The sequence below is a fragment of the Euprymna scolopes genome, chromosome 1 (assembly GCF_053919585.1).
Source record: "Euprymna scolopes isolate OS-2025 chromosome 1, ASM5391958v1, whole genome shotgun sequence".
Classification (NCBI taxonomy): Eukaryota; Metazoa; Mollusca; class Cephalopoda; order Sepiida; family Sepiolidae; genus Euprymna; species Euprymna scolopes.
Window position 1 is genome coordinate 175,916,976 of NC_136482.1, and position 18,880 is coordinate 175,935,855.

The window sequence follows — 18,880 nt, forward strand, 5'->3', positions numbered from 1 at the left end:
AGATCTTGTCAGATCATCCATCTAGGAGAAAGAAAACTCTGATAACAACACTGGAAGAGGGAGGCCTCCTCAGTCATGGTTGACAACCTTCCTAGAGCTGGTGAGAAACAAATTCCTGGCTTGCAAATGTAACTTGCTTAAGGAGTAGATAGGCTCTTCCTATCACCAGCTTTTACATTTCTTTGCCTGTTAGCCAGGCCAGAGGTACAATACCAGGGACTCACCAGAGTCACCCTGTGCTTAGACCAGTTTCCTGACTAGGACATTGAACGCCGTTCCCCTATTCCCTATTTTAAATTTCTCTCTTTCTTACAGAAACTGAGAAAATTTTCTTGCATGGCACTTGTGCTCACTAGACTTGTTTGGGCCGGTCTTGTCTGAGAGGTTGAGGGTAACTGATTGACAGTTGTCTTGCTGCTGTTTCCGACTGACAGTACGGGAGCCATAACTCTTTGGTAACACTTATACTGGCTGCTCTATCATCAGATGTATAATATCAGGGAATCTGTAGTGCCATGTTGCACATGGAAAGAGACCCTGCTGCTATATCTGGTGGGTTTTTATGAGACCACACATTCTAGACTGGACTCGGCTAATAGACCATTGTGTGTGTATACTTGATGTCAAAACAGGTCCACTTTGCTCAGCACTCTTCCCCTAACCTAACATTAAACAAAAACGTAATTAAATGACAACCCAAACAAATATCACGATAAAACCAGACAACCACCCAAACAAAACCAATTCGCCTCCGCCCTTGAGGTTCGCTTTCACAAATATCTGTGGGCTTAGAGGTAATATAGATGATGTAGAGTCTTACCTTTTAGTAAACTCCCCGGAAATCTTAGAATTAAGTGAAATAAACTTACACTCTTCAATCCCCTCCAACTACTTTAACATGACAGGATACTTCCCTCTTTGTCATAAGGACTTGGATAGATGTATACACGGCTATATTCGTAGCACCCTCCCTTAAACTAGACAGAAAAATCTTGAATCAAATGATCAGGCTTTTATGCGCTTTTGACTAACATTTCATTACTGCGTTAGTTACTTATATTTTCTCTGCCGTTTTTTGTCAAGTAAGGATTGTACCCTAATCGATCATGTCTCTGATAGCATAGATGCAGCACTCTCCTTGGATAGTAACACCCAAATACATGCATTTGGTGACTTTAATGTCCGCCATAAAAATTGGCTTGGTTTCTCAGGTTACACAGATGCAGCTGGATGCTCCACATAGTTTCTCTATAGCCCATTCACTCACATAGACAGTAATGTTTCCAACTGGCCTACCATATCGTAAACCTCAGCAAGCTTCATTTTTAGACCTATTCCTCACCACAGTACCTGAGGATTGTGTGACTAATGCCCACAGTCCACTTGGAAACACAGACCACCTAGTAGTATCAGTTGACATCACATTTAAATCCCAACCTCAAAGTGAGGAATTGTTGCTCAAAACCACAAGGTACTGCAACAGGGCTTACTGGAAAACCATTAAACAACACATCCGAGATGCCCCATGGGCCGATATCTTCTCTCTTGCTGCTAAACAGTGTGCCAATGAGAAAACTGAATGGTGCAAAGTGGGCATTGAAGCACATGTTCCCACGCAGAAGTATTATAGCAAGCCCCACTCACCCCATGGTTCACTACAGATTGTGCAGCTGCTATGGCACACAGACAGCATGCATTCCGCCAGTTTGTACGTCATAAGTTAAATACAAATTGGCAAAAATTCATAGATGCTAGAAATCATTGTAAGAGAGAAATAGCCAATAAAGCATGCTGGGAATCAATCAATCAGGGAATGCATAGAATTGCCAAAGATAGGAACTCGTCATTTTGGAAAAATCTATACTAGTGTAGTGAATAAAGGACAATCAGTAATTCCTCCACTGAGCAACAACCAGAAGGTTGCATGCATGGTAACGGAGAAGGCGGAACTGCTGTCCTACCAATTGCCTCTAACTCCACCTTAGTGCCAACAAACAACTCCCTCCCAAATTTCCCTATGCTGACTAAAGTCACATTAAATGATGTTAAAATCACCCCTTCTCATGTCCGCGATAACATAAAAAACTTAGACATCTCTGCATTACTAATTAAGAAATTAGTAACTGAGCTAGCCCCCCATACTTTCCAAACTCTACAATAAATGCCTTGCTGAATCTTGCTTCCCTAATAGCTGGAAGATGGCCTCTTTGGTACCAATATACAAGAATTCTGATGAAAGAACAGACCTTCTCAATTATCGCCCCATTTATCTCTTCCCCCTCTTCACTAAAATCTTTGAGATCTTAATTAATCAAGCACTTGTTTACCACTCTGCAAAAGCAAATCTTCTCTCTGACAAACAGTATGAATTTAGGCAATGTCGTTCTATTGCATATATTTTAACATTCATCTGTGAATGCATTTACCATGTACTGAATAAAGCAGGTGAAGCCACAGCTGTAGACCTTGATATATCTAAGGCCTTTAACAAAGTCTGGCACAAAGGGCTGCTAACGAAAATGAAATCGTATGTTATAACTGGACGTATACTAAATATTATTAGACCCATTTTAGACAATAGAAGCATACAGGTTGTCATTGATGGACATACATCCAAGCAGCATAACATTAATGCGGGAGTGTCTCAGAGGTTGACCCTTGGGCCATTATTATTCCTGATATTTAAAAACGACCTCCCTGATAATATTGTGTCCGAGATGGATATATTTGCTGATGATACAATGTTCCATTGCATGCATTAGGGAAGAACAGATGTACATAAATCTTAGACAATGACAGAATAATTAGAAAATAACCTCCAGACCATAGTTGAATGGGGACGCAAATGGATGGTAACATTTAATGCTAGTAAAACTAAGCTGCTCTCCTTTAACAATTACAAGATGCCTCTCGAACCGCTTATATCGATGAAAAATAACACCCTACATGAGAATTCTACCTTCAATCTCCTTTTTTGGGACTATTTTACCATATTTTACTTTGTGGGGCAATATGAACTGGATCAAATACAAAGAGGACACTGCAAAGACTGCTGCAAAGATGGTGGGCTCCCTCTATCAAGCTAGAAGACTACTCACACCTGAGAATATCCCATACCTCTACAAGGCCACCATTCGTTCATGCATGGAGTATTGTTGCCACATCTGGGCTGGTGCATCTACCACTAGCCTCTCCATCTTGGATAGGTTCCAAAAAAGATTTGTCAATCTAATCGGTCCCACTTTATCAACCAAACTCCAGTTCTTGTCCCATCGTCACAATGTTGCATCTCTGTGCATGTTTTAATGGAATGTTCTGATGAACTCGTTGCACTTGTACCCCATACATATCCTTGACAAACCCATTTAGCAATAAGATCTCACCCCTTCACTGTTGAGGTCCCTAGATGCCAAAAAGCTTTCTATTCTAATAGTCTCTTCTCTTGAACAGCTAGACTTTGGAATTCCCTTCCTACTACCTGCTTTCCTGGTCGTACTGATATGCAGAAGCTTAAATGTAACATAAACCGACATCTTGCTAATCTTTCCTAGACATGGTCCCAAAAAGCAGCCTTCTTCGTCCAAGTGGTGATATGCCTTGTTAGGAGTTAACGTGAGTAAAATAAATAAATAAAGCTGGTTGAGTGTATATGTGAGTATATTTATCATATAAGTGAATGTTAGACATAAAAAATGATGTACATCAAAAGTAATTATAAAATGCTGAATAGATGTGAGAGGCTGGTATATGGATCTGCAGAATAGATTTCCACATGGGGTCAAGGAGTCTGAGTCGGAGTCTAAGATATCAAAGGAGTTGGACTTTCACCATCCGACTCCGCAACCCTGGTTTTAAGCATGAGAAAAACTAAAATGGATAAGGGATTTTTGATAATTTCATTTCCACCTCCAGAATGGTGCAGAAGAGCTTTTGTACCAATGTAGAAGAACTCTTGTTTAGGACTTAAGAGACTCCTCAACTGCATCTATGAAATCATCCACTGACAAAATGGTGACCAGTCAAAGCTTCTTTAATTTTACTGAAAGTTAGAGGGGGCTAGGTCTGGTGAATAAAATGGATGGGGAATAAGTTTGAATCAGCAATTGTGAATTGTTACTATGGCAGCCACTGAGGTGTAGGCTGGTTCACTATCTTGATGGAAGAGAATTCCTCTTGTAACCATTTCTGGCTTTTTTCTTTGATTATCTCTCATAGGTACTTCAGCTGTCCAGACACTCTGTGATCCTTCTAAAGTTATTTGATTGATATGAAACTCGAGGAATCCAAGAAAATAGATGCTATGACCTAGCCAGTTGAAAGAACGCCCTTGGCCTTCCTTGGGATGAGAAATAACGTGTTTCCACAGCTTTGATTGCTCTTTGGTTACTGGTTGGTAGTGATAAACTCAGCTGCCATTGATAGTGATAAATCGAGCAAAAAATGATCAGCATCAAACAGTTTAAGATTGCTCTTGAACATGGTGCATCTGGTGTGTTTTCTGTTCAGGTGGCAAAAAACCAGGGACTCACTTTCCAGAAAACTTTGAGAAACCCTGTTTTCTAGTTAAAATTTGTCTGTTCATTCACTGGATATCCAAAGGGTCAATCTAACATGATATTCGATGATCTTGCATGATCATCTGCAGAACAATGTCAAGGTTATCCTTAGTTTGTGCTGTTAAGTCATATTTTACACTGTCTATGCCATGCTTGAATTCTCTAATCCAACATGTGACTGTCACATATAAAGAGGCACTTTATGCTAATGTCCTCAACACGTCATCATGAATTCCTGAAGAAGTAACGTCTTTTCAAACGCAGATACTTTATGCCTGTACAAATTTTGTTTTCTCCATTTTTAACCGAATGCTTGATCTTTACTTATTCAAAAATCATCAAAAAATATAAAAAGCATGTTAAAATCTGAAAATTTGGCAAGAATAGAAACAAAAAAGGTTTGGCCATGCATGATGCTTATAACTTTTCATATACCTCTTGTAATAAAATGCAAAATAACCATTTCAATATGTATAAATAGCTATTCATTTGTGAACAAAATAAAGGGGGAGGTAATTCAGTATATATTCAAATAAACATGAGCATTAGATGTGTGTAATAGGAAGAATAGTATTCTATATAACAAAGGTGACAACTAAAAAGTATGCAACATGGGTTTTACAGAGACTTATCTATGCAGAGTTTAGATAAAAAGCAATTCAGATATTATTATTATGGGATTTGTACACAACTGGCCAACTAGTAGATGGTCTGCAGCAAAAAAGAAAACTGATTTTCATCAAACGAAAATAGAATCATGTCATCTTTTCTAGGGCAACAATTTTATCGTTCCACCCTGTAAATATGAAATTCTTATGCCATAATTTATTATTTGTAGGTTTCTATAAACTATTTTCAATGCTGGTGTTTTTTAACTTAATGCCCAAAGGTGAGCTTAATATAGAGTTTCAAGTTATCTTTTACAAGAAAAAAAAAAAATCCAAGTTAAAAACTAATGCATCCCCAAAAAAGGGACATATTTATTTGAAAGTAGCTGAGTGATCTTAGTTACTAAATTGAGTAATATAATCTAGTTAAGTCGCTTTAATGAACAGTTGCTCAAGGTTATAGCTGGAAATATGTTTTAGCTTTAGGCTTCCAGTGTATCTTTCAACGTCTCTCTCAGGCTGCTATATTCAGCTGTATTTATGGCTTACACCAGACAATCATATTCTTGTTATTAGCCTGTAACTAAAATTCAGTTCAATACTAGTATATAAAAATACATTGTTACATAGATTTTTCTACGTTCTATCCTTATGAGGATTCGTTAGGCTATCATCTCACTACCCAGCTCTATTCACATATTCAGCATGCAGTATATATTGAAGATTTAATAACAGATTCCTTCAGTCTTTGACAGACTTTGAATATCCACGAAGGGGTGCCTGCACATGAAAAATTTTTGTGGCAGGAGGTGCACAATCTCCAACCACATCTCTCCTGAGTCAACATTGTTAAAGTGAAGTGTATTTACGGGATGACTGGAAACAAATGCTGAAATAAGCGGAGAGCACATACAGTGCCTAGAATTCCCAAATGGTTATCCTTAGTTGGTGCTGTTAGGTCATATTTAATTAACACTGTCTATGCCATGCTTGAATTCAAGGCCCAGATGTATTCATATTTATTACATTAACGACTTTAGTGAATGAAGCTTTTGATCTATCATTAAATTATGTTTCCATTCAATGTTTCATTATATAAATCAGAGTTTTATTGATTTACTATTAAAAGAAAAATTAAGCTTTGAATCATTATGTAGATTCAATGTGTTGGCTGTTAAAATAAATTTTATGTGAACTATCAAAATTGCACTTCTGTGCAAGTTGTATATGTTTTTTTTCGATAGGTAATGAGATTTTACTCAATGTTTAAGCCTGGCTTGATCTACTAGTTATTTCTATTATGATTAATTTGCATTTATCACAAGATGACATTTTATTTGTTCAAGGTTTAATATCTAAAAAAAAAAAAAATTTGAATAAAATAGAAATAATTGTCGTAATTAAACGAAACTTTCTGTGCAATATAACGAGATTATACTGTTTCACTTAAAAAAAAAAAAAAAATTCAGTGTGTTTTTTAAAAAAAGGTTTTAAACTTTGGACTTTACAGGTAAATTTGCAAATAATTGTTCTTTTTTTGTTGTTTTAAATAAGCTTATTTTATTTATTGATCTTTTATCTTCAATTTGTGATATATAAATTTGAGGTGAGAAAATTAATTATGTTCATTTTAATAGACATTTCAAAGTGGGGGGGGTATTAAAAAAAAAAAATCCTTGTCTAGAATATTATATTCGGTTTATTGGAAAGAGCATAAAATTTCACATAGAACCTGAAAATATCGTAAAAATTGAATCAACAGAAAAATTTTGATAGATTTTTAAATTGGAAAAATTGAAAAAAGTTTAACTTGTAAAATTCAATTGATTTCATTACATAAACAAAATGGCTGCATGAACATGCGCAGGCACTTTGTAAACACTGTTTTTTAAAAAATAAAAAATAAGATTTCTATTTTTGAAACAACTTTAATAGTTTATTTTGGAAGTATATTCCATAAAGAAAATAAACAACCCACTTTAAAAAGAGAAATTATGAGCTTTTATATCTTATTTGCAGTTTTGTGTTAGGGGTGTCAAAAATTCTCCCAAAATTCTGACACACCTAGCGTGTCACAAAAAAAAAAAAAAAAATGTGCGCTTGCATGTACAGAAATGGTCACCACTGATAACATAGAATTACATGGTTTAATACCTAGAAAACTACTTGTTTGTGCCAAAAAATGCACGCTGTTGCATATATAGAAAGGAATTATATGTATGTGTATTTTTTATTTTTTAATTTCTCTGTGTCTTTATTGAAATATGAAAGCAGAAAAAAAAAAAATAAACAAAAAAACTTTTAGCCAATAAATAAACAAAAAAATGCCCCCCCCCTCACCAGGTGGCCAGAAAATGGGTGCTCATTTTAAATTAAATTTACATAGAAAAGTGATCACCCATTTTTTGAGAAAGTAATTTCTTCATATCATGAAGAAATTTGCGACGGAAACAGTTAACATTAGTTTTTAACACACCGAAATCTAAAAAAATATATTTAAGAAAAAAAAAAACGATATTGAAATTTGACGATAGTAGAATATAGATGTTTTTTTTGTTGACAGATTCCATTTAACGTAATTGCCCGTGGCGTTAATATATATCAGCGATTTGTTGTCGACTTCTTGCATTTTGGATTTTTTTGAGATCTAATCAATTTTTTTGAATTTTGAAATAAAGTAAGGTACTTGTGCATAATTTGAACCAGATGTAACTCAGCGTCTGATCGACTTTGCTCGGAACATGACATCATGCGCTCGGGTTTGATTGTAATGTGAAGTAAGACATCATGCACTGCAAAGTAGCAGACAAACTTTTTGAAACAAAAATTGGAAGGAAATTAAATTCATTAAGCAGCAGCACACACCTATAACAGATCTTGTCTGAAATCTGTGTAAACAAAACAAAAAAAAAAAAATGACTATCTCCAGTTTGGAAAGCTATTTGATGACGACAGAACAGGCGGTCTCATATTGTGAAAAAAAAAAAGCCAAAAAAACTGTTTCCTGAGGCGAGAAGTAAAGTTTCTTTTCTACCTACGTTGCTCATAATTTTATAGAAATAATTACACATTTTAAATTTAAATCAATGTATTCAAACGGTCATTTGGAAAAGAAATATGTAAAATAAAGTGGGGCATGTTACCGCATTATTTTTTTTTTTTAAACCCATATTTTCTAGTTAAATTTGAGTTAAAAATATCTTTTTGTGGTAATATCCCTTCAGAGCGTATTGTGGTTATATGAGAAAATAAAGCTGTGTACACATTATAAATGTTTCTTTTCTGTTTCTTATGTTATACATTAGTACATTAGGGGTCATTTCGAGTTAAAAGTTTATTTATTGTACCCATCTGAACTAGAGGAAATCATGATTAAAATGTGTATGTCTCGTGTAAATAACTAACGATGAATATGTAATATGGCTAACGTTCTGGAGACCAGACAGGTGATCAAAAAGTCAGATCGAGTGTACCGGAAAACGAAATGAGACCAAATTGACAACTCGGAAATTCTAAAAGAAACGTTTGAATAAAAATAAATTATTAAAGCAAAAACAGTCGTGTTCTCGTCGAGTAAGTTTGTTTTTTTTAATTCAAGAAAATAAAAGGTACTCATTTTTGTTTATCACTACAAATGCTAATCTGGACTGGCACCAATTTTCTTGTTAATAATTACCTATAACTATAATCTCTGCCCCCCCCCCAAAAAAAAACGGGCAAACAAAAAATGTCCATCCAAAAAGAAAAAAAAACACAAAAGAAAATATCCCTCTCCAGAAAAAAAATAAATAATAAATAAAACATAACAAAATAATCCGAAAAGCGCAAAGTTCAAGCAAAAAAAAAAAAAGGCCACACACGCCAAACTTCTTTCCTTTTCGGATTAATAAATGCTCCCTCGAATGAACTGCGTACAACATCGGAGCCAATTCGTGTACATCAACCAAAATAACGTGCTTAAATTATTTATTTTAAAAACATTAACCATTAAGTTTTTTTATTTTAGAATTTCTGAGTTGTCAATTTGGTCTCATTTCATTTTCCAGTACGCTCGATCTGACTTTTTGATCGCCTGGTCTTTAGAACATCTTCTGAACGTTGGCCAAATTACATATTCATCGTTAGTTATTTACACGAGACATGTACATTTTGGTACTCTTGCATAATTTGACCCGAATTCTCGTGAATTCCCGTCAAGCATGGATCGGACTAGACCGGCAATTATCAGTATCAGCCGAGCATCGTAACAGACGCAGACTAATGAAAAAAAAAAAAAAAAAAAACGAAAAAATACAAATGTAAATAATCAAAAATAACAAAAAAAAAAAAAACTACCTTGAAAAATGAAAATATGTTTATTTCATTTTAGTATTTCATTTTTTTTTGTTTTTTTGCAAAATATTAACAGAAAGTTTGTTTGTTTGGTGGTAGTGCACTTACTGATCCGCGCTATTTTTTAAAATCGGATTTCCAAGTTTAATTAAAAGTTTTATGTTTTTTTTTATTCAATTGTAAGGTTAAAGTATAGAATAGGTACAAAACACCTTCCCCATGTTAAGAATGGCTTTTTAAATAATAACATTATTTCAGCACGGATCAATAAGTGCATGATTACTCAGATGGGTGCAGTAAATACACTTAACTCGAAATGACCCCTAATGTACTAATGCATAACATAAGACACAGAAAAGAAACATTTATAATGCGTACACAGCTTTATTTTCTCATATAACCACAATACGCTCTGAAGGGATTTTACCCTTTTTGTTTATTAAATTGTTAGGTGAAAGTACAGAGTAATTACAATACACCCGCCAGCCCGGTAACATCAGTGTATAAGTACTGAATTCTGAATTACTAATTCTTTGCTTAGCCCCCCACCCCACTTTCCATCACCTTTCCGATCCCTTTTCCCGCTTCAGCTTAGTGTCTAATCGATAATAATCTGATTAAAATACAGTATAACTCCTATAATTTGAACATCCGCTTCATTCAAATTAGAGGATGCTGTTCAAGTTTTGTGATAAAAAAAATGTGCTGCAGTTAACTTTAATTTTCTAAGAATTAAGAAATAGTAAATGAAATTCATTGCTATATGATACTTCAAGTATATATTGAGTTTACGATATATTGCAAGAAAGAATTGTTAAATATTATTACCAGGAACAAAAACATTGAAAATGAATCTACTCTTACTTGTTAGGTATTTATTACCTAAGTTATCATCTACAGAAATGATACATGTATGTAATATACAGTCTTTTTTATTTATTCATTGAATGAGTCTCATTGCAGTTTCTATTTTCATCGATTGAGCTCTCGGGCACTGCCATTGTATTCCGTAAGCGGTCATGAAAATCTACAATTTCTTGGTTCTGTAGCTTCTTTATGATTATATCTCTTTGGAGTGACATTGCTTGCAAAACATAGTTGTCACTAAAGTAAGGACTTTTTTCTAGAAATTTTATAACCGTCTCCATAGACTTTTCTGCATCATCCCATGATATTGCTTCATCAGAGTGTTCTTTGTTATTTACATTAGGGTCAAGAGAATGGGAGCTGTCACTATTTTCATCACCATTATGTTTAGGAGTTCCAGAAGCATTAGCGCATACCATCACTGTTAGTCTTTCTTTATTTAATTTGAATCCTTTTATTTTCTGCTCTTCGGATCCGGCTAATGTTTTTGTGGGTAAGAACTTCCAATTTATTCCACTTTCATCAGCATTGTAAACATCCTCTGGTGTTAAATCATAATTGGCAATTATCGTCTTGAATTTGTCACAATAATTTGATGCTGCGTGTGTATCAGCAGACCGTTGTTTGCCTGACATTGTTAATTTTCTTATACCATGTCTACTCTTAAAGCTTCTAAGCCAGCCTTCACTGAATTTCATATCTTCTGCGATATTCAACTCTTCCTTAAGAGATTTTGCTTTAGCAATTAACATGGGCCCAGATATTGCTACACCTTCATTCCGTTTTGCTACAAACCACTCATGCAATATTCGATCGAATTCAACTTGCTTTGGTCTGCGAAGAGTCCTTCTTTTAATATGTCTTTTATTTGAAGAGAAATATTTCAATATTTCCTCCTTTTTCTTTTTGATGTAAAACAGTGTACTTCTTCCAATCTTATAATCTCTCAATATAACGCTATTTTCAACTCCAGCATCTAATTTTTCTATAATTTGACATTTTTCGAGTAAAGTCAGTGTCACTTGTTTTCTTTTAGAGTTGCAAGCCATTATGATGGGTTGTTTTACACTATTTTAAATATAGCAATCTGAAAAAAAAAAATTTACAGTTAGTGTAAATTAATTATCAATAGCTAATCTACATTAATTACATAGTATCAATATTAACATTTCTGCGCAACATCTAATCCATGTAAACAGTTTTACTGCAACTCCACATGAAATATACTAATACAATTTCAATGACGAGACAGTTCAAGTTTAGAGAAAGTCCAGGTTTAGAAGAAGTCCAAATGAGAGGAAGTTCAAATTAAAGGAGTTTTACTGTACTTTTTTTTTTATTTAAAGTACACGCAAATTAGTTCAAATTGTGAAATTATTCAAAATTGAAGAATTAAAGCACAGGTGCAAATGATTTGTTTTTGTTATTAATAATTACACAACACTTTAAATTTAAATCAATGTATTCAAACGGTCAAGTTTTACGATATCTTTTTGTTTATTAAATTGTTAGGTAAAAGTAAATAATAATAATAATACACCAGCCAGTCCGGTAACATAAGTGCATAAGTACCAATAAAGTGATTTTTAATATCGTATTCAGTTAAATCCATAACAAGCTGCACTTGAATTAATGGTTTGTTTTATTAATGCTACACCGTAATCACGTGATTAAAATTTTAGCAGACGAAACATTGAGAGTCAAAAGAATAAGGAGAATTAAAAAAATTTTTTTTTTAAAAAGTGCTTGTTTTGTTTCGAACTTTTTCGTTCGACCAAAAAAAAAAAAACGTAAATATCCAGATACGCTATAACAGAACACCGACCACTCTCTAATTTGTTTTTTTTTTTTTTTTTTATAGGTTTATAGTAGGCACCGCCAAAACTGGGGGGAGGAGCTAAGTACTTTTTGACGGACCGTCTTTTTAAAAATCTACCAAAAATCAGGTAATTATCCGATCAATACGAAATTTTCAGCGATTATTAAGAGAAGAATGAACTTTATAACAGTATACTTATTTTTCATAAACGATATTTATATATATATTTTTTTTGCTTACTTGTTTTGAGGGGGTTCCAAATATGCTTAAAATAATCATCTGAAACTGAACAAAACATATTGTGTTGTTGTAAGGGACAGGATTATAGATTTAAAAAAAAAAAAATTGTTTGCATACCTTATTTTGACGTCTGAATATCAGAACCTCGATTGTGTTTAATTATTCCGCTTTTGAGTTTTGAAGTGTGAAATTCGGTGAATATGTTAAAATAATTCATTTAAGTTAAGCAAAACAAAAAAAAATTTTTTTTTTAATATTTATACGAAAAAAGTCATTTTAAAATCTTTGATAAATAAATTGACAATTTTTTTTAGCGAACCGAATAATGCATGACTATTATTAAACAGAGCATGCTTTGAAGAATTGATACAAAAAAATAAATAAATATTGTGCCCTTTGTGTTAAAAATAGCATCATTTTTTTGATCCCGTTTGAAAACGTTTGCCGCCTTTCGACTACGGTGGACCAAACGCGCTGAAATAATTTTTTTTTTTTTATTCTGCTTTAAATTGCCCCCCCCCCCATTTTGTGGAGCCTGGCCCCCACACACATACACATTAAAAACCAAACTCATACAAATGGTTACCCATCTGGTACTGGCCAGCCTCAGCGTTAATAATACATTGAAATTTTCGTCACTGAAAAATAAGTTTTTTTTTGGCCTGTTTGGTCTTCCATAGTTTGCTTTTTATCAAATACAAACGTAAACATTGTCTAGATCTACGCGAAGTAACTGGTTGCCTATATGAGTAAGTGGAATTATTTGAAATCCAGGTACTTATAATATTTTTGCATATTCTCATAGAAAATCATCATAAATCTTAGTTAGACAACAAATAAATAAATTAATTATTTCAAAACCCTTTTTCTTTTTTTTTTTTTTTAAATATTTATGTACGTTTTTTATGCAAGACAAAATTGTCAATTGTTAACTTTTTGGGAAAATTTAACATTTAAAATTTAATTAAAAATAGTAGAAAAAGTTTTACATCATTCTGTTTTCTATATGATAAAATTCAGGGTTTTATCTTTCTGGAAAAAAAAGTTACTCAGAAATAATGGATTTTAATAAATGCAATTTCGTTTTAAAAAACAACAACTTGATTTTTCGGCCATTTTTGGCGGTGTCTAGTTTATAGGTAATTGAGGTCGCTGACAACGAATCTGATAGTCAAACTTGGAGTAAATTTACCGTTTGCACGGTTTTAACCCTTGAACCCACGAACTACTTTCCACCATTTTGCAGCTTCTGTTTACACTACGCGCACGCTGCAGCATAAACGACGGCTTGCTTCACCTAGCAAACTGCCTTCTCACATGGCGTATCAATCAAAATATTACGGACTGACATTTTTTAATGACTTAAAATTAAAGAAAAGTACAACAAATTGGGGGACCTTTTTTGGGGGGTGGGGGTGGGGGGGTTCTCTCACATAGTTTTTAATGCGCTTTACAAAAACATAAGCACCAAACATTGTTTTGCGTTCTTTTTTTTTTTGCAGGAGGGGGATTCAATTATAAAACTTATGTGGCTTAATAAGTACTTCTGCAGTTTAGTTAACCGTTTTTCCGTAAGTAACGCACCAACATTTACCAATTAGAAAACCATTTAACATTTTTCGACTGTTTACGCGCCCCCAATGTTAAATTGGTAAATGTCGGTGCGTTACTTTTTGAAAATTTGAAAATTCTATGTTCCAGGAAAAAAAAAACAATTAAATTACCTCAACTTGGAGTGCTTTCCTTTTCTTGTTTTATTTCTTTTTCAGCTAATTTTAAATTTTCCACCCAAAAAGTGCTATAATGCATTTTTGAAAATTAAAAAATTCTATGTTCTGGAAAATAAATAAATAAATAAATTACCCCCCCCCCCCAACTTGGTGTGCTTTTCCCTTCTTGCTTTATTTCTTTTTCATCTAATTTCAAATTTTCCGCGGAAGACTTGTACGCCATGTGAGAAGGCAGTTTGGCGCACGCGCGTAGCGTAAACGGAAGCTGCAAAATGGTGGGGAGTAGTTTAGGCACCGCCAAAAGTGGGGCGGGGGGCAGGTAAGTACTTTTTGACGGACCGTCTTTTTAAAAATCTACCAAAAATCAGGTAATTATCCAATCAATACGAAATTTTCAGCGATTATTAAGAGAAGAATGAACTTTATAACAGTGTACTTATTTTTCATAAACGATATTTATATATATATATTTTTTTGCTTACAAAACCCCCCTTGTTTTGAAGTGGGAACAAATATGCTTAAAATAATCATCTGAAACTAAACAAAACATATTCCGTTGTTGTAAGGGACAGGATTATAGATTAAAAAAAAAAACACTTGTTTACATACCTTATTTTGACGTCTGAATATCAGAACTTTGATTGTGTTTAATTATTCCACTTTTGACTTTTGGAGTGTGAAATTCGGTGAATATGTTAAGTAAAATAATTGGTAAATTTATACAAATACCGTGACAGCGAATTAGTAGAAAAAAATGTACCCTAACCCTAACCCTAACCCAGCACACCGAAACGTAACAGAATACTACGTAAAAGATTTTACTAATTCGCTGTCACGGTGTTTGTATAATAATACCAAATAATTAATTTAAGCTAAGCAAAAAAAAAAAAAAAAAATTTTTTTTTAAATATTTATACGAAAAAAGCCATTTTAAAATCTTTGATAAATAAATTAATAATTTTTTTTTAGCGAGCCGAATAATGCATGACCATTATTAAACAGGGAATTCTTTGAAGAATCGATACAAAAAAAACAAAATCGATAAATATTGTGCCCTTTGTGTTAAAAAATATCATCAGTTTTTCGATCCCATTTGATAACGTTTGCCGCCTTTCGACTACGGTGGACCATACGCGCTGAAATAATTTTGTTGAATCTCCATGACTGCCAAAACCGGTGCAAGCGTGAATCCAGTACAATTTATGTTGGTCAACATTCACATAGAAACGAGATGTTTCTCTTTTCATTGCGAGACAAAATTATGGATTGTAAACAAAAATTTATTTTTATTATTACACGTGTTTATTTTTATTTTACCGAAACTATAGTGGACATTTGTTCGTCCGTCTGCAATAAACGAAACTTTATAGTGAAAAATTAATTTTAAACTAGAAACAGTACTTTATTTTATACTGCGAAAAATACGCACCGTAAAAAAATGGTTAAACCTTAGGTGAAAGTGCAGAATAGTTGAACACCCCCCCCATGTTAAGAATGGCATTCTAAATAAAGTTATTATTTTAGTATGGCCCGTACACTTGCAGTGTCAAAATTACACAAAAGGAAGCTTAGAATAAATTCTTGTCAAATTGCCGATGTTGTCCAACGGAGCACTTGTTTTTCTAAAGTTGATTTAAATTGGTTTTCGGGTGTGTTATGACTGAATATCACACTTAAAATTGGGAAGTATGCGTGAATCTCTTGAAAAACCTGTCAGAAAGAAGCCCCCCCCCCCCCATTTTGGGGAGCCTGAGCCCCCCACACGCGTACACATTAAAAAGCAAACTCATCAAAATGGTCACTCATCTGGTACTGGCTAGCCTCAGGGTTGCTTATGTAGTTTAGTTTAATTTTTATTCTGCTTTGAATTCCCCCCCCCCATTTGGGGGAGCCTGACCCCCCCACACACATAAAAACCAAACTCATCAAAATGGTCACCCCTGGTACTGGCCAGCCTCGGGGTTGCTTATGTAGTCAAAAAACCCTACAGTTCTTCCTCGTTCAATGAAGGAGAAATCTTTCTAGACTGGGTCAATTTTAATTTTTATTCTGCTTTACCCCCCCCCCCCCATTTTTTACACATTAAAAACCAAACTCATACAAATGGTCACCCATCTTTTGTACTGGCCAGCCTCAGCGTTAATAATACATTGAAATTTTCGTCACTGAAAAATAAGTTTGTTTTGGCCTGTTTGGTCTTCCATAGTTTGCTTTTTATTAAACACAAACGTAAATATTGTCGATCTGGACTCTAGATTGATGCGAAGTAATTGGTTGCCTATATGAATAAGTGGAATTATTTGAAATCCAGGCACTTATAATATTTTTGCATATATTCATAGAAAATCACCTTAAATCTTAGTTAGACTACAAATAAACAACTTAATTCTTTCAAAAACCTTTTTTTAAAAATATTTATATATGCTTTTTGTGCAAGACAAAAAATGTCAATTGTTAACTTTTTGGGAAATTTTAACATTTAAAATTTAATTAAAAATAGTAGAAAAAGTTTTACATTATTCAGCTTTCTATATGACAAAATTCAGGGTTTTATCTTTCTGGAAAAAAAAAGTTACTCAGAAATCATGGTTTTTAATAAATGTAATTTCGTTTTAAAAAACAACAACAACTTCATTTTTCGGCCATTTTTGGCGGTGCCTAGAGTAGTTCGTGGGTAGGGGTTAATATTATGCAAACGGTAAATTTGCCCCAAATTTGACTATCAGATTCGTTGTCAGCGACCTCAATTACCTACAAAAAAAAAAAAAAAAAAAATTAGAGTGGTCGCCGGTCGGTGTTCTGTTGTAGCGTATCTGGATATTTACCGTTTCTTGGGGTCTTTTTTTTTTTTTTGTTTTGTTTTGTTTATTAAAATTATTATGTTTACTTCATTTTTTTTTTTTTTTTTTTTTTTTTTGAGCAGCGACTAGCGTTTGCCGTTTGTCACGCTTTCATAATCGGCGAAGCTCGGTTGTTAACGTCGTGCTCGTGCTCCGAGCAACGCCGATCGGACGTTGGATTACGTCTGGTTCAAATTATGCAATTCATTTTTTTGTTTACACAATTTTCAGACAATGGCTGTTACAGGTGTGTGCTAATGATGTTTATTTTCATCTAATTTTAGTTTCGAAAAGTTCGTCTGTTACTTTGCAGTGATTTGATTGGCTGATCGACATCTTACGTCACATTACAATCAAATCACGGCTGTGGCCGTGATCAAACCCGAGCGCATGACGTCATGTTCCGAGCAAAGCCGATCGGACGCTGAGTTACGACAGTTACGTCTAGTTCAAATTATGCACAAGTACCTCATTTAAAATATTAAAATCGTGAAACTTTGCTGTGCGTAATAAAAGAAAGCGTAAAACTTTAAATAAAATAAATGTTACATATTTTATTTCTTTTAAGCTATAAAACTTTTTAAACTTTAATAAATAGTAATATCATAATAAAACTTTAATAATTCGTATTATTGTGATTTGAAGGTGTAATATACTGATGTGACCCTTCTAGATTTGCCGAACTTACTTTCGACTTTGCCAGATGTAAGTGAAAGAAGACTGCCCGTAAAACAACGCATACTCCGCAAGGTTTACCGATAGGACGAGCATTTTTGCAATAATATACTTCTTAAGGTATTTTTTTAAAAATAATAGCGTATTTTTTTAATTTACAAATTCAATTCGTAATTTAGTTTTCGCTATTTTCACCTTTAAGATTTAAATCACATCTTTACTAAGAAGAATGCTAAATAAATTGATCGGAAATAGAAATAAATCCACTCACCGAATTCTTATGAATAACTGTGATCCACTAAAAATGCTGTGATTCACTAAAAACTTAAGATGAGAATGAAAAAATATGGCGACTTGTGGCTGCCTTCTGCGACTAAACCGGAAGTGATGCAGAGAGCCTCGTTTCTGACTTTTTTTACTCTGGCAAAATATCACAACTACCGTAAAGCGGCCTGTATACTAAAAATTACGTCATATACGCTGTAAGCCACTATATCATCACCGAGGTAGTTAATAAATTAGACCTTATTAGAAAACTTTTTAAAAATGCATTATAAAAGAGAAAAACTTTATTCAGCTTTAGCAGGCCGCCCGGCGTTGCACGACGGTCGTAAAATACGCATATTAATTAATCCGAATTCATTTCTGTTAAAACGTACGTACGTTTTTAACAGACAGTACTGTATGTACTGTAGACTGTACTACAGTCTACAGTACATACATATGTATGTATGATTTTAAAGAAAAATATGACAATAAAAAAGGAAAAATTTGTCCCAGAATTCTAGCGATTCGAGCTGTTTTAATTCTAGCAAGCAAAGATTAGTTTTGACTAGTACTTCATCTGATTTACCTGCTGTTTCAAATGTGCAAACACTTGTACCTCCCCGACGTAACTACCCCCGACAAGCTACTAAGTCTCATCCCTTTACAGTAGAGATCCCTAGGTGCAAGAAAGCCTTTTACTCCAATAGTTTCTTCCCCAGAACTGCGGGTCTTTGGAACTCCCTTCCGGGATTCTGCTTTCCCAACTGCAATGATATGGCATATCATTGATATGCAGAAGTTCAAGTGTAATGTTAACAAACATCTTTCTACTCATCTCCCTTCATAATGACCCCGCTAATTAAGTCTCTAATAGTAGCCCCCTGCTTCAAAGTGGCACTGTGCCTTGTTTGGGGTAAAAATTGAATTTAAAAAAAAAAAAGAAAAA

The 18,880-nt window shown here is 33.9% G+C and overlaps 1 protein-coding gene across 1 annotated transcript in view; it reads right to left on the reverse strand.

Annotated features, from left to right (window-relative positions):
• Positions 1–18,089, reverse strand: part of LOC145277677 (uncharacterized) — a 45,356-nt gene extending 27,267 nt beyond the window's left edge. Inside the window, exon 1 of the mRNA XM_080129356.1 lies at positions 17,939–18,089. The gene's annotated coding sequence lies outside the window, so the exon portion shown is untranslated. The remainder of the gene's footprint in view (positions 1–17,938) is intronic.
• Positions 18,090–18,880: the final 791 nt, after the last annotated feature.